The sequence below is a fragment of the Narcine bancroftii genome, chromosome 8 (genome assembly GCF_036971445.1).
Source record: "Narcine bancroftii isolate sNarBan1 chromosome 8, sNarBan1.hap1, whole genome shotgun sequence".
Lineage (NCBI taxonomy): Eukaryota > Metazoa > Chordata > Chondrichthyes > Torpediniformes > Narcinidae > Narcine > Narcine bancroftii.
The window spans coordinates 19,366,015-19,391,292 of NC_091476.1; the positions used below are offsets into that span (position 1 = coordinate 19,366,015).

At 40.3% G+C, this 25,278-nt stretch overlaps 1 protein-coding gene across 2 annotated transcripts in view; it reads left to right on the plus strand.

Annotated features, from left to right (window-relative positions):
• Positions 1-895: 895 nt before the first annotated feature.
• nlgn3a (neuroligin 3a) overlaps positions 896-25,278 on the plus strand; it is a 401,317-nt gene continuing 376,934 nt past the window's right edge. For both annotated transcript variants that reach the window (XM_069893055.1, XM_069893052.1), the window contains exon 1: positions 896-1,041. The gene's annotated coding sequence lies outside the window, so the exon portion shown is untranslated. The remainder of the gene's footprint in view (positions 1,042-25,278) is intronic.

A 25,278-nucleotide genomic window follows, 5' to 3' on the forward strand; every position in this document is an offset into this window, starting at 1 on the left:
TTATGAGCTATTTTGCTGTCCAGTGAGACTACAACTGCCTGTGACCCATACTGAATCTGAATTTTCGTCATTTTCAAAATACCATTGATTAATCTGGAATCAATTGTTATTTGTGGAAATATGTTTCAAATATCTCTACCCTCAATATCAAAACTTCTATGGACATCAAAGATATTCTATAGACCTTTCACTGTCCACTACATTAGAAATAACTATCTTGGTAACTCTTCAAATAATTTGATACAGTTCATGACCTTTTGCTGAATATAATTATTTATTTATTTTACTATTACACATTGAATAATTTTCTGTGAATAGATATTGGATTAACATCTGTAATTCTTAGTTATCCTCATACTTAAACAGGAAGTGATGTGCACAATTTTTCAATATAAATGAATAATTTATGAATTGAAAGGACTCTTAAGCATTCATACCCTTGAGCTAATGATACTCAAATATGTCTTGTACCACATTCTTAATTTTATAACCATCTCTTGATCTCGCTCACTGTCTAATATCAAGTAATATATGGATCAAAGTTTCTCTCAAACTATCCTCCAGAAAACTGAAGCCATTGTTATCAACCCTTGTCTTAAACTGTGAATTCACATCCTTCGTTGCTTTCCCAGGTTGACCATAACTCTGATTGAGAAATAAAATTCAAACTTAAGCTCAAAATTGCCAAGTCTCCCCTTTCTGTATGCATTCTTCCTATACAATTTATTCTTTCTTCATGAATCTATATTGTCCCCCTAAACCCCAATACACCACAGTTTAAAAATTGGAATTTTCAACTTAAATTATGACAATTTTAAGATTAATGTGGAGTGAAATCTGTAAAGTATAAAAGTAGTGTTGTTTCTATAACTTCATTCTGTTTTCATCAGGCATGCAAAAGAACAGCACAAGGAAATGAAGATTAGAACTGGCACTGACAAAACATAAAAATCACCACTGAAGTGATATGAAACAAGATCTCTGATGAAGGGCTATTTCCAATCTCCACATGACTCAAATCCCAGAGAACACGACTATAAGGTTAGTTTTGAACAATGCATTGATTACTTAAATGGATAAACAGATCCCTGAGAGTATCTGAAACCCAGTTAATGACTTCAAAAAAAATCCTCTACTCAGATCACATTTGTATAAAGCTATGGATATTATGTCCACCATCTGTAGATCGCAGAGGAATAATTCTGTGGCTCTCAGTTGACTGCTCTGAAATATTAGAATATAATGTTGTTGTAAACGTGAAGTATTCTTTTCTTTTTATGGTATTATTTTTGTTTCTGTTTTGAAGATGGTGGAGACTGCAAAGACTCAGCACAAGGGAATTCTGTGCACATAAAAGATGAGCCTTGTTTGTTGGCTTGTCTCAACTGATAGTTATTGAGATGTGAAATCGCATTCTGGCATAGCAACATGTCATTCAATGCTTCTGTTTTCACTCTGGATTTCTGAAAAATTATGTCTTTTTGCTGAGTGATTGATAGTCAAAAGCTGAGATGGAAGGAACAGGTTGTGAGAAAGATGAAGTTTTGAGAATGAGAGGCAAGAGATGGGGAGAGGATAAAGCATTGAGCTTTTAAATTGAAGATGCCATCACCAGATCAAAAGTTGAAGACTTTAAGCCTTCAAGCTTCTCTCTCAGTTTTACAAAAATAACAAACTTTAAAATTCACAAAGAAATTAAGGAAATCCCACCCATGTTCAAAACTCAATTTGGGGTCATAATAAAAAATGCACCTTTTGAACTACAGTGCAACTCCAATTATCTGAAATCAGATTATCCGAATCCTCAGTTACCTGAACTTTTTTTTGATCTGGAAGTGATATCTGCTCGGCTCCAAAAATATTTTTAGATAATTGAGGATTTGAGAAAAATCAGAAATCCTCATTTATCTGAAATTTTTTTGGAGCCAAACTGATGTCACAGGTTGAAGAATTTTAAACCCAGCATGCTTGCGTGCGTTTTTGAGATGCCATTTTGATTCCCTCCACCTTCCCTTGTTGTTTAAACACTGTTACAAGTGATTTGCTGTTGCTTCTGGGCTGTTTTTTAAAAACTGACCACTTATCCAAAAATATGGGATAATTGGATTTGTACTGTATACGTTTCAAGTTATTTTGGACTCAAAAAAAAGGAAATGTGCTTTGACACTAACTATGGTTAGACTGAGGAAGCAGGTCATTCTATGGTAGTAGAGGCAGGGAAGGCTGCTCAAAAATGAAGCTATGCCAGATCATCAGCTGCTGACAAGATGTTTGCAGACACCAGCAAGTAGTCATTTCAGTCATACATTTTAATTGAATGATAATTCGGTGGAAAGACCAGATTGTCTCATCTACAAGTTATCTTTTTCAGATAAGACTTTTATACAGTATTAGTGCTGTCCTTCTAAGTCACACAGAAACAAATGTTTGATCCTGACCAGGCCAAAATGGGTGAGAAAATGGAGCAGCATTGATACATACCACTTTATATTGTTACGAGCCCAGATGACCCCAAAACTGTGCAGCAATAGATGTTCACCAAGACAAATGGTTACTTAAACAAAAGTTGCTTTTAATTATTTTTAACTATGAAAACAGAATCACACTTTAACTTATCACTATTGACTTAACAAACCTAACTTAACCCCCTTCTAATTCTAAGCCCACGTGTATGTAATGTAAGTTCAGAAAAGTTCTTTGGTTCACAGTCCAATCTCACTTCTCATTCCTCCAAGTTCACTGGTTGCAGGAAATTCTTATACTGTGCACAGAATTTAATATTTATAAAGTTCACCAGGCTTTGGTGTTTGAAAGGTAAATAGTTACTGCTCAGGAAGGTTATTGTCGGTTTTCAGAGAGATTTGTTGTTCCAGGACAGACACAACTGATTTACTTCCATCAGCCACTTCAGTGTCTTGTTGACGAAACTTGTCCCCTCAGGGTTCTCCATATGATAGCCTCTTTATTTCAGGTCACCACAGAGTGCCTTTTTGTTGCTCTTATTCCAAGTGAAATATTAGACAGCCAGTCCTCTCCTCTTGCATGAACCACAAAACTGCAGAACTGACCTCTGTGTCTCTCTTTCTCTCACCCATACAGAGAGAAAGCCTGTTTTCCTCTCTCTGCTTGCAAAACCACATGACCCTCTTAGAACAGCAAGTTCCACTGCAGACAATCTGTGGCTCCGAAAAGTTTTTACATTTGTTGTCTTTTGTAAACAACAATCCATTAGGGAAGTCTCTTGGGCACTCTCCAAAGCTTCTGCAAAGACTGTTGGCCCCAACAAGTCTAGCTTGGGGCAGAACTCCACTACTTCAAATAAGATCTGTTTTAAAGTATATGTGATCTACACTAACAAACTCTACCCCAATTTATCTCCCAAAAACCATATCCAAATGCTGTCACAGTATCATTTATCAATTTTTGCTGACTGTTTCCACAGGGGGTTTTAGAAATCAGTGTGAGTAATATATTCCCCAATAAATGCTGATCTAAATGTATCAAACTTTCAAGGCTGAGAATGAGAGCACCAAGGTGAAATTGGCTGCCTGAAATGATATTCAATTCCAGCCAAAAGCATTCGTCCTAGAACACATCCATCTTCCTAACCTACAGGAGCATTCTTGTAGCATATTACTCACACTGACAAGGTCAACTTACTTCCACTAGATTCATTGAACATACTGTGAAGATGATGCTTGACATTTTGTGCAGTGCATTTCTCAGGCACCCAGTCTATTCATTTCAGGTTGAAATTCCAAATGTAGTGCTAAGATTCTGCTCAACCTTCTCTACCAATAGAAGTACAGCAGCATGACTACAAGCATTTTCCTTCAAGCTAACCTAGCACACCTCCCAAAATTAGTAATGGAGTCTTGCACACATAAATATGTTACAGCGACTTTGAACAGTATTGCCTGCGATTTTCATGGAACAAGGCTGAATGTGTTGTATACCCAAAGGTGTGATCTCAACAGGATCAATGTGCATTTATATTTTATCATTTTCATCTTGTAATTAAACCAGAGAGTTGCTTCATTGAGAGGATCAGATCCTTTTGTAATTAACATATGAATAGAATACAGACCAATCAGTCCTCGTCAGTCATCACCCACATGATGGAAGATGTCCACAAATGTCGACAATAGTAGCACTACTCATCAATAATCTCCTCATTAATGTGACCAGAAATTGTGGTCTAGTCATATACTGGATGAGTTTGAGATTTAAGTGCCATGTACACTGTACAGATGCACAAAATTTTTTTACTTGCTGCAGCCACATATGTACACAAGATACACCAACTACAATAGTATAAATTCAATTATCACATTATGACTAGACAGGAAAAAAGACAACAAATATCAAAGAGACAAGTAAATATTCACAATTGCATTTAGTCCAAAAAATTAGATTTCAGACAGATCTTTTGATAGTCCCAGACTAGTTTATGGTTAGGGTTAATATGTAATGCTTGAAGCCACAAGACCAGATCAGTAGTTAGGTATCCTGCAGCAAATTACATTTCCAAAATCCCACCACCACTGAGAAAGCACAAATCAGGAATGTAAAATCAATATTCATCATCAGATAGTTTCATTAGCCAACATTGAGTTTCTTTTTGTTTAAAAATATTGCTTTCTCACTTTCACAGTTTTCTTTCAAATGCTCCATCTACCATCTTCTGTCTATGAGCATAACCTCATATTGCTTTGCATCTCTTCCTCTCTCATTTTAATTTTGCATTATTATTATACTCTATACTTCCTCCTTTCTTTTATAAATTATAATTAGCTGAAACACAAGTACTGATCTTTACTGTATCCCTTTCTAGCAACCTAGCAAATTGGAAATGATTAATTTATTTTCACTGTTTTCTGTGTCTTAACTATTCTTCCGCTTATATTATCACCATATCAAAACTCATGATCACATCCTTAATGGTCTGTCGCATTTTCTCTCTTAATTTTTATTCAATAGTTGTGTTACATTTGCTACCTTACAATCTGCTGGGTATTCCAGAGCTAAGAACATTTAGAAAGATCGCTTATCATTATTTTGACACTCATTAGTTTTCAAATCCTGGAAGAAAGCTATCATATTTCATACCTTTAATTCCCAATTCCTCAAGTACTCTTCTCATTAAAATTAATTACTCAAGAATCCTACTTTCATGAGACATTTGGTTTTCTATTATTGTGAGTAACCTTTTTATGAATTCTAAATTGAAGTTAGAAATAAAATATTTGTTTTGCCTCTTTTCCCCTTTATACCCTATTAGAATTTCTCTGCCTCAGCTTCTTAATATGTTTACTTTTGTTACTTTCTTCGTTTTTGTACGAGAGCTGAAGTTTTGGCTAATATTGTTCCATAGTGTACCCTCATTTTCTATGTCCCCATCTCTCTATCAATTTTTTGATCTATTATTATTTCCTGAAACACTCCCAGTCGAACTTACTATCCTTTGTAGCAAAGTCATAAGCCTTTTTTTCCAATTACAGTATAGCACTCTATCCTTAATAATTTCAAAAAGCCACAGCTGGGTTACTTTTCCAACTGAGCTTTTATTTCCCAAGTGTAATGATATTTATTTAGAGTTTTGCAATTTTTTTTAGTGTTTGCTATTGTTTGACTACTGGTTAAACCCTTTTCAAGTGTGCAGCTGTTGTCGTTATCTCGAAAGGAGTTTATAGGGAGGCAGAACAGAGATTCTGATCTTACTGAAGTGAGAGATAAAGCTTTCTGCTGATGAAATTATAAGTAAGTGCCAGTTGGATATTTTTTTGAAGGAAGGTGTGTTGATGAGGAAGTAGAGACCACCTGATATCCCTGCCAGTGAAGAATGGGCAGTTCTACAGGATGTAGTTCATAAAGCCTATGGGGATGAAATTTTAACCCTCATGGGTGGTCATCTTGATGTACGGAAAGCTATGTATAAAATTATGAAACAATTCTATTGGCCTAGTTTAAGAAAAGATGTGACATTTTGCTGGACATAACACATTTCAGGGAAACCTAATCTGGGCCCCCCAGTGGCTCCTTTAAAACCCATATCTGCTTTTGGTGAACCCTTTTCTAAACTTATTGTGAATTGTGTTGGCCCTTTGCCCAAGAAAAAAGCTGGGAATCAGAATTTGTTAACTGTGATGTATATAGCCTTCAAATTTCTAGAAGTAATACCACTTAAAAATATTAAAGCTAAGACTGTCGTGTGCTCTTGTGAAATTCTTCACTTTTGTTGTTTTGCCTAAAGAGATACAATCAGACCAAGGAAGTAATTTTATATCGGGACAGTGTCAGCAGATAGTTTATTAATGGGGAGCTAAACAAATCACGTCATCATATCATTCAGAATCTCAAGGGGAAAAAAATTTGAGGGGGGTACTACACTTATATTGTTGTAGTTTTTATTTGTTTTTTTTTTATTATTGGGTTTTCTTTTTCTGCTTTTTTAAATTGTCATGAACCATATGGAGATCATTTATTATGGCCAATCTGAATTTTGCAACTTTTAATGTTAATGGGCTTAATAACCCAATTAAAAGAAAAAGGGTATTAGCTTATATTAAAAAAATGAAGGTTGACATTACGCATTTGCAGGAGACACATTTAACTGAAAAAGAACATCAGAAGTTGAAGAGAGATTGCGTTGGGCATGTTGTAGCATTGTCTTTTAATTTTAAAGCAAGAGTTGTTGCTATTTTAATCCATAAAAAGTTATCTTTTATGCTGGATTCAGTTTTTGAAGCTGTTGGTAGATTGCTTGTTAATTGTAGAATTTTTTGGAGGCTTGGACTCTGATGAATGTTTATGCCCCTAATGTAGATGATGATTGTTTTATGGCAGAAGCTTTTTTGAATTTAAATCAGGCTTATGATAATGTGTTGGTTGATGGTGATTTTAATTGCTGTTTGGATCCTTTATTAGATAAATCTCCAAAAATGTTAGGTAAAATGAAGATGGCTAAACAGTTGTTGATGGTGATGAAGGACCTGAATTTGGTAGAGATTTGGAGGAGTTTGAATCTGATGGAAATTTTTTTTCTTTTTATTCTGCTAGGCATGATTCCTATTCGAGAATAGATTTATTTTTAGTATCAGCACAATTACAAGGTAGATTTATTCAGGCTGAATATAAAAGTAGGATCATTCCTTACTATTAATTACCTGTATTTGTTTGGAGAGGGTTTAAAATGCATATTGATGGAGATTTAATATGCTGTTGTTGAAAAATTCCAAATTTATCAAATTTATAAGAGAGTATATACAATCTTTTTTGCAAGTAAATGAGGGATTGATGCAAAGTAAATTTATTTTATGGGCTACATTGAAAGTTTATCTAAGGGGACAAACTATTAGTTATACAGCTAGAATTAAAAAGCAGTATTTAGCAGAGAGTCATGATTTAGAGAAAGAGATAGAGAAGTTGGAAAAAGAGTTACGACGGGCACGACGGAAGTTAAAGCTCATTCAACTAAGTTAGTTACGATATAACACTTTACAAACTTATACATTTGAAAAATTATTACAGAGAACTAAACATTTCTTTGAGTTGGGTGAACGGGCCCATAAAGTGTTAGCTTGGCAAATGAAGACTGAACAGGTCTCTAGGACAATTAATGCTATAAGATGGGATATGATAATTAATTATAAACCTAATAATTACTTATAATCCTCAGGAGATTAATGATGAATTCCATTTATTTTATGAGAGGTTGTATACTTCTGAAGTTTCAGAAGATAATGTTAAAATTGATGCATTTTTGTCTAATTTGGCTTTACCGTCTTTAAAGGATGCAGAGGTTAAAGATTTAGATTTTTTTAGTTATGGAAGTTAAAGAGGCATTGCAAGCAATGCCTGGTGGGAAATCCCCAGGTGAAGATGGTTTTACTTCAGAATTTTACAAAGTCACTGTATATGTGTGAAAAAGAAATAGTGTATATCATGGCTAATGTGATTTATGGTGTGAAAAAAAAAAAAATTAAAAAAAAAATTAAAAAAAAAAAAAGAATTTTACGATTTGTTGCTTCCTGTATTGATGGAGGTTTTGGAACAGGCCACTGAGAGCGGTTTTTCTTCAGACTCTTTTTCTAAAGCACTGATTATGGTTATTCCTAAGAAGGATTGAGAACTGTTAAAAGTAGGGTCTTATGGACCGATTTCTTTATTGAATATGGACTACAGGATTGTAGCTAAGATTTGAGCCAACAGATTGGCTAAAAATTGTCCTGAGTTGATTCGTGTAGATCAGGCTGGTCTTATTAAGATCCGGTATTCTGTGGATAATATTGTAAAGCTGATCTATTTGATTAATGTTTCCCAGGAGCAACCCGACCAACCTATGATAGTTGCTTTAGATGCTGAGAAGGCTTTTGATAGAGTGGAATGGGATTTTTAAAATACTGGGAAAAAATTGGGTGAAGGCTTTATATAAAAACCCATCAGCTAGGGTAGTGACAAATGGGCAAATATCTTCCTCATTTACATTATCTCAATCAACTAGATAGGTGTCCTTTGTCACCAGCTTTATTTGCTTTGGTTATTGAACTGTTAGCTCAAATTATTAGACAGGATAGTAATATTAAGAGTTTTAAGATAAATCTAGATGAGTATAAAATAAATCTATTTGCAGATGATGTTTTAATATACTTAACACAACTCATGAAATCATTGGGGTTTCTTCATGCCCGACTGGAGCAATATGGTGCATTTTCAGCTTATAAGGTTAATTGAAATAAGAGTGAAATAATGCCTTTAGCAATGGCAGATTATTCAGCTTGTAAACAGGTTCCAAAATTTATGTGGTCTGATAAAATTAAATACCTGGGAATAACTATAGATGATAATTACAATTATTTATATGATTTGAATTATTTGCCATTATTGACTAAAATTAAACATGATTTAAATTGGTGGAAAGATTTGCCAATAACTTTGATAAGGTGAGTAAATTGTATTAAAATGAATGTTTTTCCTTGGTATGCAGTATCTTTTTCAATCGATTCCATATAGAATTCCAAAAAAGTTTTTGTAAAGATTTGGCTACTTTAGTGAGGATTTTTTTTATGGAAAGGTAAACTGGCAAGGGCATTGTTACAAAAATTGACTTGGAATTATGCTTTAGGAGGATTGCAGTTACCTCACTTACAAAATTATTATGATGCGGCACAACTAAAATTTATTAATAGAATGTTGGAAGGAGATCAATCTTTGGTATGGGCTCAAATTGAAATGGATCAAATTAATGAACGAAGAATGGAGCAATTTATTTATAAATGGAATTCTCAACTTTTGCAAAATTATAACTTACACGTGTTGAAACATTTAATGGAGTTATGGTATGAAAAATCATATTATAGGGACTGAAGGTAAAACGTTGGCTAAAACTCTGTATCAGAATAAGCTTTTTTCTTTTTCAATGAATAATCAGCTTTTGAAACTTTGGGAACAGAGATGTATTAGATTGGTGGAGGATTGTTATAAAGTTGGGTATTTTATCTCATTTTATAGACTGAAGGAAAAATATGGAATTTCTTCAAATACATTGTTTACTTACTATCAGATTTGGGCTCTGTTGTTAGATAATTTTGGACGTACTCTAATGTTACCTCGACGAACTAAATTTGAAAGCCTTCTTACAGAAGGAGATAAAAAGGGGTTTATTTCAGAGATATATTCCTTACTGCAACATAAAATGTTTAAACGTATGTTTATAAAATGAGAATCAAGTGGGAAAAGGACCTATTATTTCAATTTCTCAAGATGACTGGATGACTATATGTGAGGACAGTATATCTAATTTAGTGAATGGTAAGATACAAATTAGTCCATTATAATTTTATACATCAGCTTTATTTAACTCCTGAGAAGTTAAGGAAATATGGATTTATTTCTTCGGATTTGTGTTTTCGATGTGGTAAACAGGCTGGTTCTTTATTACATTCAGTATGGTTGTGTGAGACAGTGAAGCCTTTTTGGAGTAGAATTATGGAATTTTTGGAAGGTTTATTTAAATTTAAACTTTCATTTAATCTATTGGTATTTTTATTGTGATATATGAAAAAAATGATTTTGGAATTAAAATTAGATACATTTCAGATTGCATTTATAAAATTAGCATTGGCTGTGGCAAGAAAATGTTTAGCTATTACTTGGAAAAATGAAACCGAGTTACTATTCAAAGATGGCATATGGAAATGCGATCCTGTATCCCATTGGAAAAGATAACTTATAATTTATGTAATAATTATTCCTTTTTTGTTAAGGTGTGGAGCCCATATATGAAATATATTGGTTTAAATATGTAGTAGAGTTTTTTTTTCCCAATTGTTGGGGTGGCACCAAACATGGCGACTGTTTGATTGTTATATGTGTTTAATTCCTTTTTTTCTTTTGGGGTAGTTAGAGGGGGCAGGGTTGGGGGAGGGGAGGGGATTATAGGGGAGAAAATTATGTATATTCATATTTTATATTTGATTGTTTGCCTTATTTTAATCAATAAATAAAATTACCAAAAAAGGGCAGAACTACAGGCAGTGGACTAGTTCACTTACCTTGACAGCACCCTCTCCCAAGCATTGACTATTGATACAGAAGTTAACTGCAGAATAGCAAAGGCAAATTCTGCTTTGGAAGGCTACATTTTACTGTATGGGAACGTTGAGGAATCAGACCAGCAACTAAACTGAAAGTCTACAGAGCCATGGTATTTACGACCCTCCTGTATGTCTGTGAAACATGGAGTGTGTATCAAAGGCATGCAAGAGAGCTCAACTATTTTCACATGACTTGTCTTCGCAGAATATTAGACAAAGATGTCAAGACAAAGTACCAGACGCTGAAGTTTTCTCTAGAGCAAATCTACCATCATTCCATACACTGTTGATGAGATCACAGACCCGGTGGGCAGGTCATGTCATCCGTATGCTAGATGAGCACATACCCAAGCAGCTCCTTTTTGGGGAGCTCTCTGCTGGTAGACGCTCACTTAGAGGGCTGAAGAAATGTTACAAAGACACATTAAAGATCTCCCTGAAGTCACTTGTCATAGTCACAATCACCTGGGAAATGCTGACACAAAACCACCCTATCTGGCATGGTCTTATCCACATGGGCTGTAAAGCTTACGATGCAAGGCGCACAGTTAAAGCACAACATAAGCACAAATCCAGAACCACCCGTACAACAGCTGCAGCGCCTACACATGTCTGCTCATCTTATGCCAGGACATTCCATGCCCGAATTGGCTTGACTAGTGTCGAGGTATTCACCGACAATGATGGATGAATGGTGATTCCTTTCCCTCTTTCACAGCTCAAACAACAGAACCCCAGAACATTGAGCTGCCACTCCTGCCCCATCTGAATCAAGTTTCACTCATGTCCACAATATCATAATTCCATGTGCCAATTCACACTTTAAGCTATTATGCCTGTTCCACAGTACTGCTTCCACTGAAATAGATGCACCGAGAACATTATTTCCACCACACACAATCCTTTGATTTATATCTCCATATGCAGTCAGAATATTTCTCCTCCACTCCATTATTGGCTCTTCCACTTTGGTTTCCATCCCCCTGCAAATCTAGTTTAAACCCCCCCAGAGCAGCACTAGCAAACCTTCCTCCAAGGATATTAGTCCCTCACTCATTCAGATGCAAACCATCTCATAGGTCCCACCTTCTCTGGAAGAGGACCCAATGATCCAGAAATCTGAAGCCTGTCCCTCCTACACCTTCTCTTTCGCCACATGTTCAGATGCATTATCCTCCTATTTCTAATGTCATCAGCATATGACACAAGTAGCAATCCTGAGATCACAACCCTTTCAACTTCATAACTAACTCCCTGGTCTCACTTGATAGCTCCTTCCTATCAATCTGTGATATTGTAATGGGACTGATTTACCACAGCTTACAAACAAACTCATTTCTTTAACCACACCATGGTTGACTTTCTTTTATTATTCACTAGACACAACATTGCATTCTTCAACTCCCCAAACACCACCCAGCTAAACTCCTCTGACCTTCTCATTGACTCACTGCCAAATGAGTGATCCTGATGCTCTCAATTGCCTCCTTCTGCATCTGAGATTCATCACCTGTATACTGACGCTTGACACACCCATGCTTGCATGCTGTTATCCCTGTACATCACATCACTTACATCAACAGCGATGGCTGGCATCGCTCACAACGAAGGTAAATACATGACCGCAACAGCCACCCCCCCCCCCCCATACCCACTCAGTCTCCGAGCCATTCAAGGAGATGACTGATTGGAACTCTCCTGCTACATAATAGTTCAGAGGGCTGATCGTTCAGTCCAACCTCCTACGATACTGTAAGACAGGAAATGTAGAGTCTGACTGGCAAGGATCAATTGGTCCTCTGACTTTGGGTCCGATGCAGAGTATGCACCATCGATATACACTGGCTTCAACCACTCAATGGAAACCGTGTCAGCTTTTACATTCCTGTCGATCACTAAATTCTTTGGGTGGGATAGTAAGATTTGAAAAGGACCATCGTAAATGGGCTGAAGTAGTTTGCAAACAGCATTATGCTGGAGGTACACATGAATACAGCATTGTAAGTAATTCAGCACATGCACTGCAGCTGATGCCTGGTGCGTAAGAGTAGGTTGGAGTAATCTTGTTTTTCTGAAGACCATCGACATAACTAGCTGGATCATAGAGTGTTGTGCTTAGACTCGGATTCACAAACTCACCTGGCAAGGTTAATGAGGTGCCATGTACTAGCTCTGCCACTGAACATCCAAGATCTGCCTTAACAACAGTACGCACTCTAAGGAGAACCATAGGCTAACATTTGCTCCACGTAGATACATCATCACCTGCTGATAATGCTGCCTTCAGGTTTCGATAGAAACACTCAAGGCCATTGGTCTGCGGATGGTAAGCCATAGTGCAAATATGGGTAGAGCCCAGAAGATCAATGAGAGCTCGGAACAATGCCGATTCGAACTGAGACCCTCAATCCATTGTAATAGTGACTCCAACGATCTACAAAAGCCGAAGCGACCATCTCTACAGAGATGTCAGTGATAGGAAAGATTATTTCTTTTTCTTAAAATGTTGATCTACTTTGCTCTGTATTTAGCAAAATAATAGTAAATTAAAGTTTTCAACTCAGTTTTAATTACTGTGATAGCTCAGAGAACAATACTAACCAAACAGTTTTGTAGCTGTAGCCTATTAAGTCAGCTATTGAACCTTTTTTTTGGAATTACTGGTCTCTTTTGCTACTCATATTAACCTGTTGGATTTGCTGTTATCACTTTAAACTCTCAAGGCTAATTTCCTGGTTTCTCTCTCTAACTTAACACTAAGGGCCTTTCTCTTGATGCTTTGAACAAGTATTGCAACTGGAACCTTGTCTAAAAAGTACCACATTGGCTATGAAACACCTTCAGATGTTTTGAAATATGAGAAAAAAATCCCTTTCTTTCATTGTTGGAATGTTAAAACAAAGCACTCTTTGGTAAGGGTAAAATATCCCCTGGCAGTATTTCAGAGTGAGTGTGAAATTCTGTTTTGATCCGGCTAATATTGATCCTTCAGCTAACATGACTAAACAGATAGGAGACGCAAGAGATTGTAAATGTAGAATTTTGAGCAAAACACAAACTGCTGGAGGAACTCAGCAGGTCAGATACCATTTGTAGAGAGAAAGAGATTGTCAGTGTTTTGCATTGAAACTTCTTCTGGACCAGAACCCTGATAGAGGGTTTTGATCTGAAACTTTGATTACCTCTTTCCCTCCATGGATGCTATGTGATCCACTGAGTTCCTCCAGCAGTTTACTTATTTCACTTCACTGAACAGATTTACCGTTCTTATTGGTCAACTGTGATCTCTTGTACCTGATTTTTAAACCCAAAATCAAATGTAAATTCACTGTCTATATTATTGTTCAGATGCCTGACTCCTCCCTTGGCTCAACCCTCACCTACCCCAATATAAACCCTGCTTCTCCTGCCTTACCTCAGATTCACCTGAGGACTATTGTGTCTACTGGCCATTGATTGTAAGCTATTAAAAGCACATTTGTACTCCTCACTTGTCTCTGAGTGCAATCAGTTACATTACAATTTTAATAGCTTAATTTTGAAACAGGATGGAAGCCCTGTTGAAGTCAGGCATGCTCCAAGTCAACCATCTGTCCCTTGAAGCCCCAGAGGAATTCACCTACTGGCTGGAATGCTTCCAGCCCTATCTGATGGCCACACAAGACGTCTTTAACTCGGATAGTCTCCGGAGATTGGCACTTCTCTCTCTCTCTCGAGTCAGCCCCAAAGGGTATGCTGTCATTAGAGACTGTGCTACCTGCAAGTCGGCCATAGAAGGCTTGAAGGCCCGTTACATGAGGCCCCAAAACGATGAGCTGGAGAGGCACTGACTCAACGTCGTCAGAGTCTGGGTGAGTCGCTGAATGATTATGTTCTTGAACTGTGAGCCCTGACCAGAAAATGCCACTACAAAGTGGCCATGGCCTGGGTGAGAGAGGAAGAACAAATCTGGGACAACCTTGTGGCAGGAGTGAGATCGACGTATGTGAGGCAGCAACTGCTAGAGTTGGGGAAGAAAGACTGGAGTTGTCGAAAGTGCTTGAGCAGGCCCAACTGGGAGCTGACGACCTCACAGGTTCCTTTTTAGAGGATCGTCATTGGGGACCGGTGACCCCTGCAGCAGCGCTGACCACTGCGACCATGCTACTTCTGTGGACAGGCACAGCACCTCCGCACCTGATGCCCCGCGAAGAACTCCGTGTGTTCAAGATGCAGTACGCGAGGGTGCTGGGTGAAGGTCTGCCGGTCTAAATGGAACCCAAAGAGGGTGACCTAGTGTGCAATCCCCGAATCATCGCTTAATCTGTGCCTGAGGCTAGAAATGGAGGCCTCTATTTGCTATTTGCCGCCAGCATCTTGCTGTGCCTCATGGTGAGACCTGCCACCAGAAGTGAAGCATCACGGGAAGCCTCAACAGCCACCTTGCCACACCCCGAGGTCGACATCACCTAGTCCTTCACTGGATCAAGATGGAGGGTGGCCATCTTGCTACGCCTTGTGGTTGACGCCATTTTGTCTGCCCGCAGGCCAAGAGTAAAGAGTCTAGATCAGCATGGGGAGTGACGGGGTTTTCAGAGCATTGGCGTCGGTTGTCCTGATTCAGGCAATACCTCACCAATTGAATAACTCGACGATAGTGGTGAAGATAAACGGACATCTGACTGATTGCTTAGTGGATGCTGGCTCCACAGAGAGCTTTATAAACTCTGCAATGGCTCTGCGATACAACTTTAGAGTGTACCCAATGGACTATTGTATTTTCTTAGCTTTGCAATGAACCAAGGGTACTGTATAGTACATCTAACTGTAAAAGTTGGGTATTTTTTAAGTTCTGATTGTATGTACTGAAGGATTTGTGTGCTCCTATGTTGCTGGGCCTGAACTTCCTGTGTCACCCTATAAGTGTGACCATGGAGTAGTCTGGCCCACTCTCTCCAATTACAGTGCAGAACAGAAGGTCCCAAAAGCCGGACATCACATGCAGTCTCTCCACCTTAAATATTGATCTCTCCCCACTCTTTCTGAGCCTGACTACCGATTGCACACCAATAGCTACAAAAAGCAGGTGATACAGTATGGGGGATTGGGAATTTATTAGAGCCGAGACACAGTGGCTGCTCAAAGAAAACATCATTGATGTTGCCTAGCAACAGCCCATGGAGAACCCAAGTTGTAGTCATGAAAGGGGAAGAAAAGTCCAGGCTAGTGTTTGACTATAGCCAAACAATTAATTGTTTCACACTCCTGGACGTGTACCCCCTCCTTTGAATTTTGGACATGGTAAACAAAATTGCACAGTATTGGGTCCATTCGACCATCCACCTGAAAGCCGCATACAATCAGTTACCAATCTGTTCTGAGACTCGCCCCTACACAGGATTTGAGGTAGATAGTGTCCCTTTTGGCATCACTAATGGGGTCTTGGTCTTCCAGAGACACATGGACAAAATGGTCAATGAGTACGGGTTGAAGGCCCCCTTCCCTTATCTCGACAACATCACCATTTGTGGACACTCTCTGAAAGACCATGATGTCAACCTCCAGAGGTTTATCCACATAGCCAAGGCCCTAAACCTCATGTACAACTCCAGTAAGTGCATGTTCCAGATGAAACGTCTTGTGATTCTGGGCTACATGGTGGAGAATGGCATCATTGGCCCTGACCCCGATCCAATGCACCCCCTGTTAGACCACCTGATCCTGAAAACCATGAAAGCTTTGAGGTGTTCCCTGGGCTTCTTCTTCTACACCCAGTGGGTCCCTCACTATGCAGATAAGGTCCGTCCCCTCTTAAAGTCCACTTCTTTCCCATTATTGGCCAGGTAGCTTTTGACTACCTTTGGAGCTACATTGCAAAGGCCACCATGCATAAGGTGGACAAGAATGCACTCTTCCAGGTGGAAACCGATGCCTCTGATGTAGTTCTGGCTGGTACCTTTAACCAGGCAGGCAGGCCGGTTGCGTTTTTCTCCTGTACTCTACAAGGCCATGAGCTTCGGTACCCATCTGTGGAGAAAGAGGCTCAACCCATTTTAGAGGCCAGAAGGCACTGGAAGCATTTCCTGGCCAGCAGAACATTTACATTGCTCACCAATCAGCGATTGATGGCATTTATGTTTAAGAATGCAAAAAGGGGAAAAATAAAGAATAAGATTGCGAAGTGGAGGATCGAACTCTCCACCTATAATTATGACATAGCATACAGGCCAAGTACTCTCAATGAACCTCCAGATACCCTGTCAAGAGGAAGCTTTGCCTCTGCACACACTGGCCAGTTGTGATCACTGCATGATGAGCTTTGCCACCCAGGCATCACTCTCATGGCTTATTTTGTCAAAGCATGCAACCTGCCCTACTCCATTGAGGACATCAGGGAAATGACAAGGTCTTGCCAGGTCTGCGTGGAGTGCAAGGCACACTACTGCTCTGACAAAGCACACCTGATAAAGGCATCCCATCCCTTCAAATGACTCAAGGGTTGATTTCAAAGGTCACCTCCCTTCCACCAACAGAAATGTGTACTTTCTCAACGTCATCGATGAGTATTCACATTTTCTGTTCGCCATCCCCTGCCCAGACATGACCACCATGGTCATCAGGGCCTTGCACTCTATTTACACCCTGTTTGGGTATCCCAGCTATATCCATAGTGACCGGGGCTCATCATTTATGAGCGAAGAGCTATGCCAGCAACTGCTCATAAGGGGCATTGCTTCAAGCAGGACAACTAACTACAATCCCCAGGGGAACGGACAAATTGAAAAAGAGAACACAACTGTATGGAAGGCCATGAAATTGGCTCTCTGGTCCAAAGGCCTTCCAGACTCACACTAGCAAGAAGTCCTACCCATGACACTCCACTCCATGAGATCGCTCTTCTGCATGGCGACCAACACAAATCCTCACAAGCTTATGTTTATGTTCCAGAGGAAATCCACATCTGGGACTACTCTCCCAGCTTGGCTAATGGCACCAAGGCCAGTCCTCTTGAGAAAGTTCATGAGGAGGAGCAAGACAGACCCCCTGATCGAGAGGGTGCACCTGTTGCACGCCAACCCAGCATATGACTACATGGCATACCCTGACAGCAGAGAGGACACCTTCTCGATCAGAAACCTGGCACCCGCCGGAACTGAGGATCCAATGCCTCAAATGAGCCAGGAAGTACCAAGTACCCTACTCAGGGTCCTGGAGGGCACTGCTCAGGAAGTGGTCCAATCCACCCCATGACCTGAGCCGGAGCCCTCGAGACCCACTGACCCTGTACAGGGGGTCCAGTACTGTGGCACTCGACCAGAATTACCAGACCCCCTGACAGACTTAACTTGTAAATATTTGTAAAGTATTAGATTTTTTGGAATGAATGGTCTCTGTTTTTCATACACAGGCTCATTTCTGAAGGAAGGTGTGAATGCAGTGAACTGGAATTCACCCTCTATGTATTGTTCCGATGGCTAGCTGCTCCCTTGGCTCCATCCTCACCTACCCCAATATAAACCCATTTTCCCACCTTACTTCAGATTTACCTGAGGATTATTGTGTCTACTGGCTATTGATTGTAAGCTCTTAAAAGTGTGTTTACACTTCTCAGTTGTCTCTGAGTGCAATCAGATTCTGCAGGATGCCTTCATTAACTCAATGTGAGCAGAGCTCTCGTCTTACATTTTAAACTCGCCCTTCCTGATGACACTATAACAAATCTCTTTGGCCTAAAAATATTGTTGCTGAATAAAGAAGTCTGCACCAATGTGATACAGACAAGAAACTCCCTTTCCTATCGTAATCACACACATTAAAATACAAATAACTTTTAAATGTATGTTAAAAATACACAACATTTTTTATTTGCATTCAAATAACAAATTGCTATTCAGTCTTACCTGTTTTCTTAACCAATGCCTAACCATGACTTTCTGTCTCATATACTGTGTCTAAAGGCATGCAACAAAAGTGATGATTGACTAATTATGCTACAGGACTGACTTATTTATTTATTGAAGAGAGAGAGAGAGAGAGAAAAGATGCACTGTTGGAGTGATCATGGTTGGTCTTGCTTCGTTCGCCACTTTACACAAAAAAAGTATCCTGAGGACAATATGTTGAAGTCTTGCAATATACAGTGTCCTGGGAGAGTGCATATGCAATATACAGTGTCCTGGGAGAGTGCATATGCAATATACAGTGTCCTGGGAGAGTGCATATGCAATATACAGTGTCCTGGGAGAGTGCATAATAAGTTCAATAAATTTCTGTTGCTGTTCCACTGGACCTTTGTGTACTGATACTCTCTTACTGCTACTGGGGAAAGGGAAAGCAAGTTACATAGGAGGCAAATAAACAAACGTGCAAATGATCATAAAACAAGGAGAGTGACCGCTGACAATTGAATCCAGGACTTGTGTTGTTTTGAATAGTCATTATTTTTGTTATTAGCTTCTAATAGCAACATGTAGTGTATACCTCTGAATCATCTTCTTGGTTTCTGAAAGATAATGATCAGTTAGAAAGATAATGATGTGTTAAAGGTTTGAAGATCATTATTTCTGATGTTGGCACAGTTGACAAGGTTGGAGTAGCAGTTAGTGCAATGCATTTACAGCACCAATGATTGTCTGGAGTTTGTGCGCTCTCCCTGTGTCTGCGTGGGTTTCCTCCAGGTTCTTCAGTTTCCTTCCTCCATTCAAAATATACTGGGGGTGTAGATTAATTGGGTGTAATTGGGTGGCACAGGCTCATGGGCTAAAATGGCCTTTTACCGTGCTGTACGTGTGTGTAAAAATAAATTTAAAAATTTTTAAAAAAATCTTTCTCCTGCTCTTGTGTCTGAGTTGGAGTTGAAAAAACACAATGGTGCCATCCTGGACAGATTATTGGCAAGAGATACCATTCATGATTTAAGTCAGAATTTTCAGGAAAGCCATTTGTTGACCTTCCTTCCAAACTTAATTGTATTACTTCTTGTAGGATTTAAAGAATTATAGCTTGGAAGTTTTCTGGGGTGGGCTGATTGGAATCCAAACTGTTTTACAACAGAAATGCATTTTAAACCTTTAAATTAATACTACTCAACCTACTTGTCGAGCCATCTGTAGTAACTTAGTGTGAATATGATTGAACTGAAATTCAGGGCTCAACTTTCTGATCCAACTTAATTACTATCAAGGACTGGACAAGAACTATTCCATTTTCATAAGTGCCAGGGAGTTTCCAACAGAATGAGGGCCTAATTCCTTAATCTTCACCATCTTCCTTTCGACTTTACATGCTGGAGTGATAACTTCACATAGATTCATATTTTTCTGCATCTCCCTGTCACCCAACTTTGTTAAATCAGGTTAAGACTTCTTTGGATCTACTTCACAATTCACAATCCCATGCAGATTCATCTAAGCTTAGAAATATTACATTTAGTTTCCTCATCCAAATCATTAAGAACACCTGGAACTCAAGCACTGATCCCTGCATCCACTGCGAAGTTCATGGACTCAAATGGAAACTTGTAACTTTTAATTCTAAACTCAGCAAATTCATGTTGGTTGAATGGAACTAAGACATCCAGAGAAAACACGTCTTTCTTAACAACTGACGTGTTCAGATGAGATTTGTGACAATGGCTAATCTGTGATGTAGCCAGAGGAGATACAAGTGAACCAAATCATTTATTGTTAAATGTACAAAATTTAAAATATGTTACAGACAATGTTGGGAGTGAATTCATATTTAATTACACTATCATTAAACTTCATAAAAGAATCCTGAGGCAAAACATATTTATTCCCAGTAAATTCAAGATACCAGCACAGCCTAATTGTCTAATTATCAATCATCAATCTCCCATTGACTGATTCGTGCAAAGCTACATCCTCTCCTTTGCATTTAGCTTTTCATATGTGCCTTTAATATTATTTTATTAATGTGAATTGAATTGTATCTTTGCCCAAACATGTTAATTTCTATAAATGAATTACAGACGAAGAATTAATCAAGATTTCAAGTGGTTAATGTTATAGAGCAATCAATTTGTGTCTGATTGGTGATGTAGGTTAGACATTAACCTTTAAATGTGAACAGCAGCCCAATCACATCCATCTCAAGAAGTTTTTTCAGATAAAAATGTTTAACAGTGAGAACCCATGTATCTCCCAGTTTATGCTGAGTTTTGGACTGAGTGGAACATTTTATGGTCCTGTTCTAATTAACCTCTTTCTTGATTGTTTGTCTATTTTCAGCTGGAATGGACAAATATCAGATGAATGACCACTTTCTCTTCTGTAATCTTTGACAATTTTATGATTGATGATTTTACCAAATGTTTACTTTAACTCTCCTCCAGTTAGTCTCCATATTAGTTGTAGATTTCATCTGTGTTTTACCACATTCCTTTTGATTCTCCATTACTTATATTTGATTTTGCTATTTAATGTTAAACCTTTTCTAACCTTTACAACTTAATACAACCATCGTCCATATTTTCCCCTCACCTTTATTCTCTGATTTTTGGAAGAACTGCTCTGTCTATGGGCGCTTGATGGTCGACATGAACACCATGCATCAAGAGCATTTTTTTGTGTTCTATCTTTCCCTGTTAAGCTTTCAATTGCTCCCATTCCCAAAAGAGACCTGAGTATGGATCAGCAGTGGCTTGCAATACATTTGCATGTAGCTGAGAAGGGAATGGAAACTGATACGCTATCAATAACTCCAAAGACTAGAAGTTACCTGACTGATAGGCTTGTATTACCATAAACAGAATGCACATCTCATGTTGCTGACCCAAGCTTGTCTGGGGGAGGGGTTATGGCATTACTGCCTTTATTAGGGGAATCAAGGGGGAGGAGCCACGGGTACCATCAGCAAGGGGCAGGCCAGCCATACACATACAAAAAGTATTAACAGTGTTTTCACCACAGTCATCCCTCTTTTAAAAAAAGTCCAGCAGGGTGAAGTGGGTTCCATGTCCATCACAAATTCAGTCTGTCTGATGGTCTTGTCCCCCATTGTGACCCTTGTAGCACTGGCTGTGGTTCATTTGACTCCTGGATGGTATAATCGTTGTCTGTGGGTGAGGTGTCTGGCAACTGAACTAAGACACTTGGGGCGTGGGCTGGGGTAGGGTGACAAGGTATGTGGTAGTGATCATCCGGAGGGGTGGATGTACTGGTTAGTTGGCCGGAGTCCCAGGAGCTCCCATGTGATCCAGTTCCCGGATGGACACAGTGTCCTCACGCCCATCCAGGAATGCCACATAGGCATATTGTGGTTTGGTGTGGAGGAGGTGAAGCAGGACTGAGCCTGGGGACATCAACCAGGATGGCAGGGTGGGGAAAGGAAACAACCTTTCATTTGGGGTGGCATTGGTGGCAGTGCACAGGAGGAATATAATTATGTGGAGTATATTAGGGAGTACCCCTTGCCAGTGGGAGGCAGGCAGGCCTTTTGACCTCAGGGCTAGGAGGATGACAGTGGTGTTCTCCCTCTCCACCTGGCTGTTCTCTCGGGGGTTGTAGCTGGTGGTCCACCTCTTGCCAATACCTCTGACCAGCAGATATTAGCGCAGCTCATCGCTCATGAAGGAGGACCCCTGGTTGCTATGAATGTAGCAGGGTATCCAAACAGGATGAAGTGGTTGTGCAAGGCTTTAATGACAGTGGCAGTGGTTATGTCCGGGCAGGGAATGGCAAGAAGGAAACATGAGTATTCATCAGTGTTGTTGAGGAAGTACATGTTGTGGATCGAAAAAGGCAAGGGCCCCTTGAAATCCATTCTCAGATGTTCAAAGGGTTGGTTGGCCTTAATCAGGTACGACCTGTCCGGCTGGTAGATGTGTGGTTTGCAATCTGCACACACCTGGCAGTTTCTGGTCATCGCCCTGAGGTTGTAAACTGGTCTTTGACGAAATGAAAGAACCTGGTGACCCCCAGGGTGGCAGAGATCACTTGTAAACAGTCTATCTATGCACTAGTGCAAGTCCCTTCGGACAGGGCATCCAAAGACTCATTGAACTTTCTGGGCCGGAATGAGATATCACAGTTGTAGTTGGAGAGTTAGATTCTCCACCTCAGAATATATTGCTGTTGATTTTACCCTGCTGCTTGTTATTGAACGTGAAAGTGACTGCACATTGGTCAGTCAGTAGGGAAAATAATTTGTGGGCAAGATAGCACCTCCAATGCTGCACTGCCTCAATAATAGCCTGGCCCTTCTTCTTGATGGAGGAATGCCTGATCTTGGGGCCTTGGAGGGTGCAGGAGAAAAATGCTACAGGTCTGCCCATCTAGTTAAGTGTGGTGCCAGGGCAAAATTGGACGCATTGCTCTCCGTCTGGAATGGGATGGATTAATCCACAAAGTGCATTGCAGCCTTGGCAATATCACCTCTGATGTGGCTGAAGACCTCGCAAGCCTCTGTCAACCGGAGAAAGGAGGTGGCTTTTATGAGGGGGAAGGCCTTATCCGCATAGTGGGGGACCCAACTGGGCATAATAGGAGAAAAATCCCAGGCACCTTTTCAGGGCCTTGAGGCTGTGGGGAAGTGGGAGCTCCCACAGGGCTGCATGTGGTCGGGATCAGGGCCAATAACTCCATTCTTCACGACACAGCCGAGTATAGCCAGGCATGATGTGTGCAATACACATTTATCTATATTGTAGGTAAGGTTAAGTCTTTTGGCTGCCTGTAGGAAATTCCGGATCGTGGCTGCAGATAATGACATTGTCTAGGAAGGAGAATGTGGCCAGCAGCCCGTGCTCATTCACCATTCGGCCTGTCTCCCTCTGGAAGATGGAGACTTCATTGGTGACCCCTGAAGGGGACCCTCAGAAAGTGGTAGCGGTTGCCATCTGCCTTGAACGTGGTCTACTGGTGGTCCTCTTGGCAAATAGAGAGCTGGTGGTTTGCCGACTTCGTCAATGGTAGAAAATACTCAATGCTGGGGGATTTTGTTTACCATGTTAGCTATGTGGGGGAGGGGGTATGCATTTAGTTGCGCAAATCTTTTAACAGTCTGACTGTAGTAAATAACCATTTGGTGTTTATTTCCCCACTCTTAACCACCACTACCTGGACTCCCCTGGGGGTGGTACTGGGTTCGATGATCCCCTTGGTCAGGAGCTCATTCACCTCTGATTTGATAAAGGCCCTGTCCCCAGCACTGTATTGCCTGTTTTTGGTGGCGATGGGCTTACGGTTGGGGGTGAGGTTCGTGAACACAGGTGGAGGGGGGATTCTGGAGGGTGGAGAGCCTGCAGGTCGCGCGCAGTGGGTGGATAGTGAGTTGCTGGTTGGATGTGTTTGGAGGGGAGGGCGGGCAGTTTAAAAACTGTAGGTTGCAGACCATGAGGGGGGAATGAGGCCCATCATATTTCATGGTGAGGCTCTTAAAGTGGCACTGAAAGTCCAACCCCAGTAGTACGGGCATACAGAGCTATCACATCAAAGGAGTTCAAAATTTTGATACTTTGCATCAAGCACATTTAGGATCTTTGCCGAGTGGGACTTAGAGGCCATGGAGATTGTAACTCACTGGCCTCTCCACGATGAAGTTATGCTGCACTGTGTCGGGGTGGATGAAGCTCTCCGTACTCCCGCTATCAAACAGGTAGCTCATCGTGCGCTCATTTACCTCTTTGACCATCATCGACCTGGCAAACTGATGAGGGGTGCTTTGGTCGAGCGTGGCTGTCTGATCTGCTGCACTGGCTCGTGGTCTGGTAAGATGGCGGCATCCAAGATGGCAGCCCCACAGCTTGCATGTGGTACTGTTGTTGTTCGTCGAAAGTTACATCATCCAAGATGGCGGTGGTTCCCACTCCTCAACAGTGCTGCTTGGGTTAGAAGTTTGGGTGGATTTGCATACCTTTGCATAGTGACCCTTCTTCCTACTGCTGGAACAGACCATGTCCTTCACCGGGCAGTGATTCCTGGGGTGCTTCTGCACTTTGGGTGCTCAGTGGTGGTAGCAGCCATAGTCGGGTCAGGACATGGAGTGGCCTGCAGTCCCGCATCCCAAGATGGGGGTCCTCAAGTTCCACATACGGCAGCCGTGTTATCGGTCGAGAAAGATTCCATGTTACAGAGGGGCACTTTCAGAGTTTTAGCTAGTTAAGTGGCTTTCTGCAGCTTCATCTCACCCTGTTCTAGCAGCCACTGGCGAGTGTAATCCGATCTGATGCCTGCTACACAGAAATCTCGGATCAGCTCCTCCATGTACTCTTTCGCTGATATAGCCTTGCAGCTGTAGGCCTGTCTGAGGTCTCATAGGACCTGAAGGTAATCATCGATCAACTCCCCGGGTTGCTGCTAAGACATGCCTGGTGTAGACTTCAATCACTTGAGCCAGGTGCTGGCCTTTCAGAATGTCCATTGCTTTGCTGAATGTCTCACAGTCTCTGACCATTGGGTAAACACAATGCCCATCCCATGAGAATAGTAAGTGCAGCTTGTCTGCATTAGATTGGACGATTGTGGTAGAGACCTGCAGAAAAATGCTGAAGCAGTGTAGCCAGAGTTTGAATTTATTGGATGCTTCTGGTGATCCCAAGTCGATTTCCATCCTCTCAGGTTTCAGCAATTTGTTTGTTCCAAAAAAAAATATGGAAATAAAATTGATGCGCTATCCATAACTCCACAGACTAGAAGTTACCTGACTGATAGGCTTTTATTGCCATAAACAGAAGATACATCTC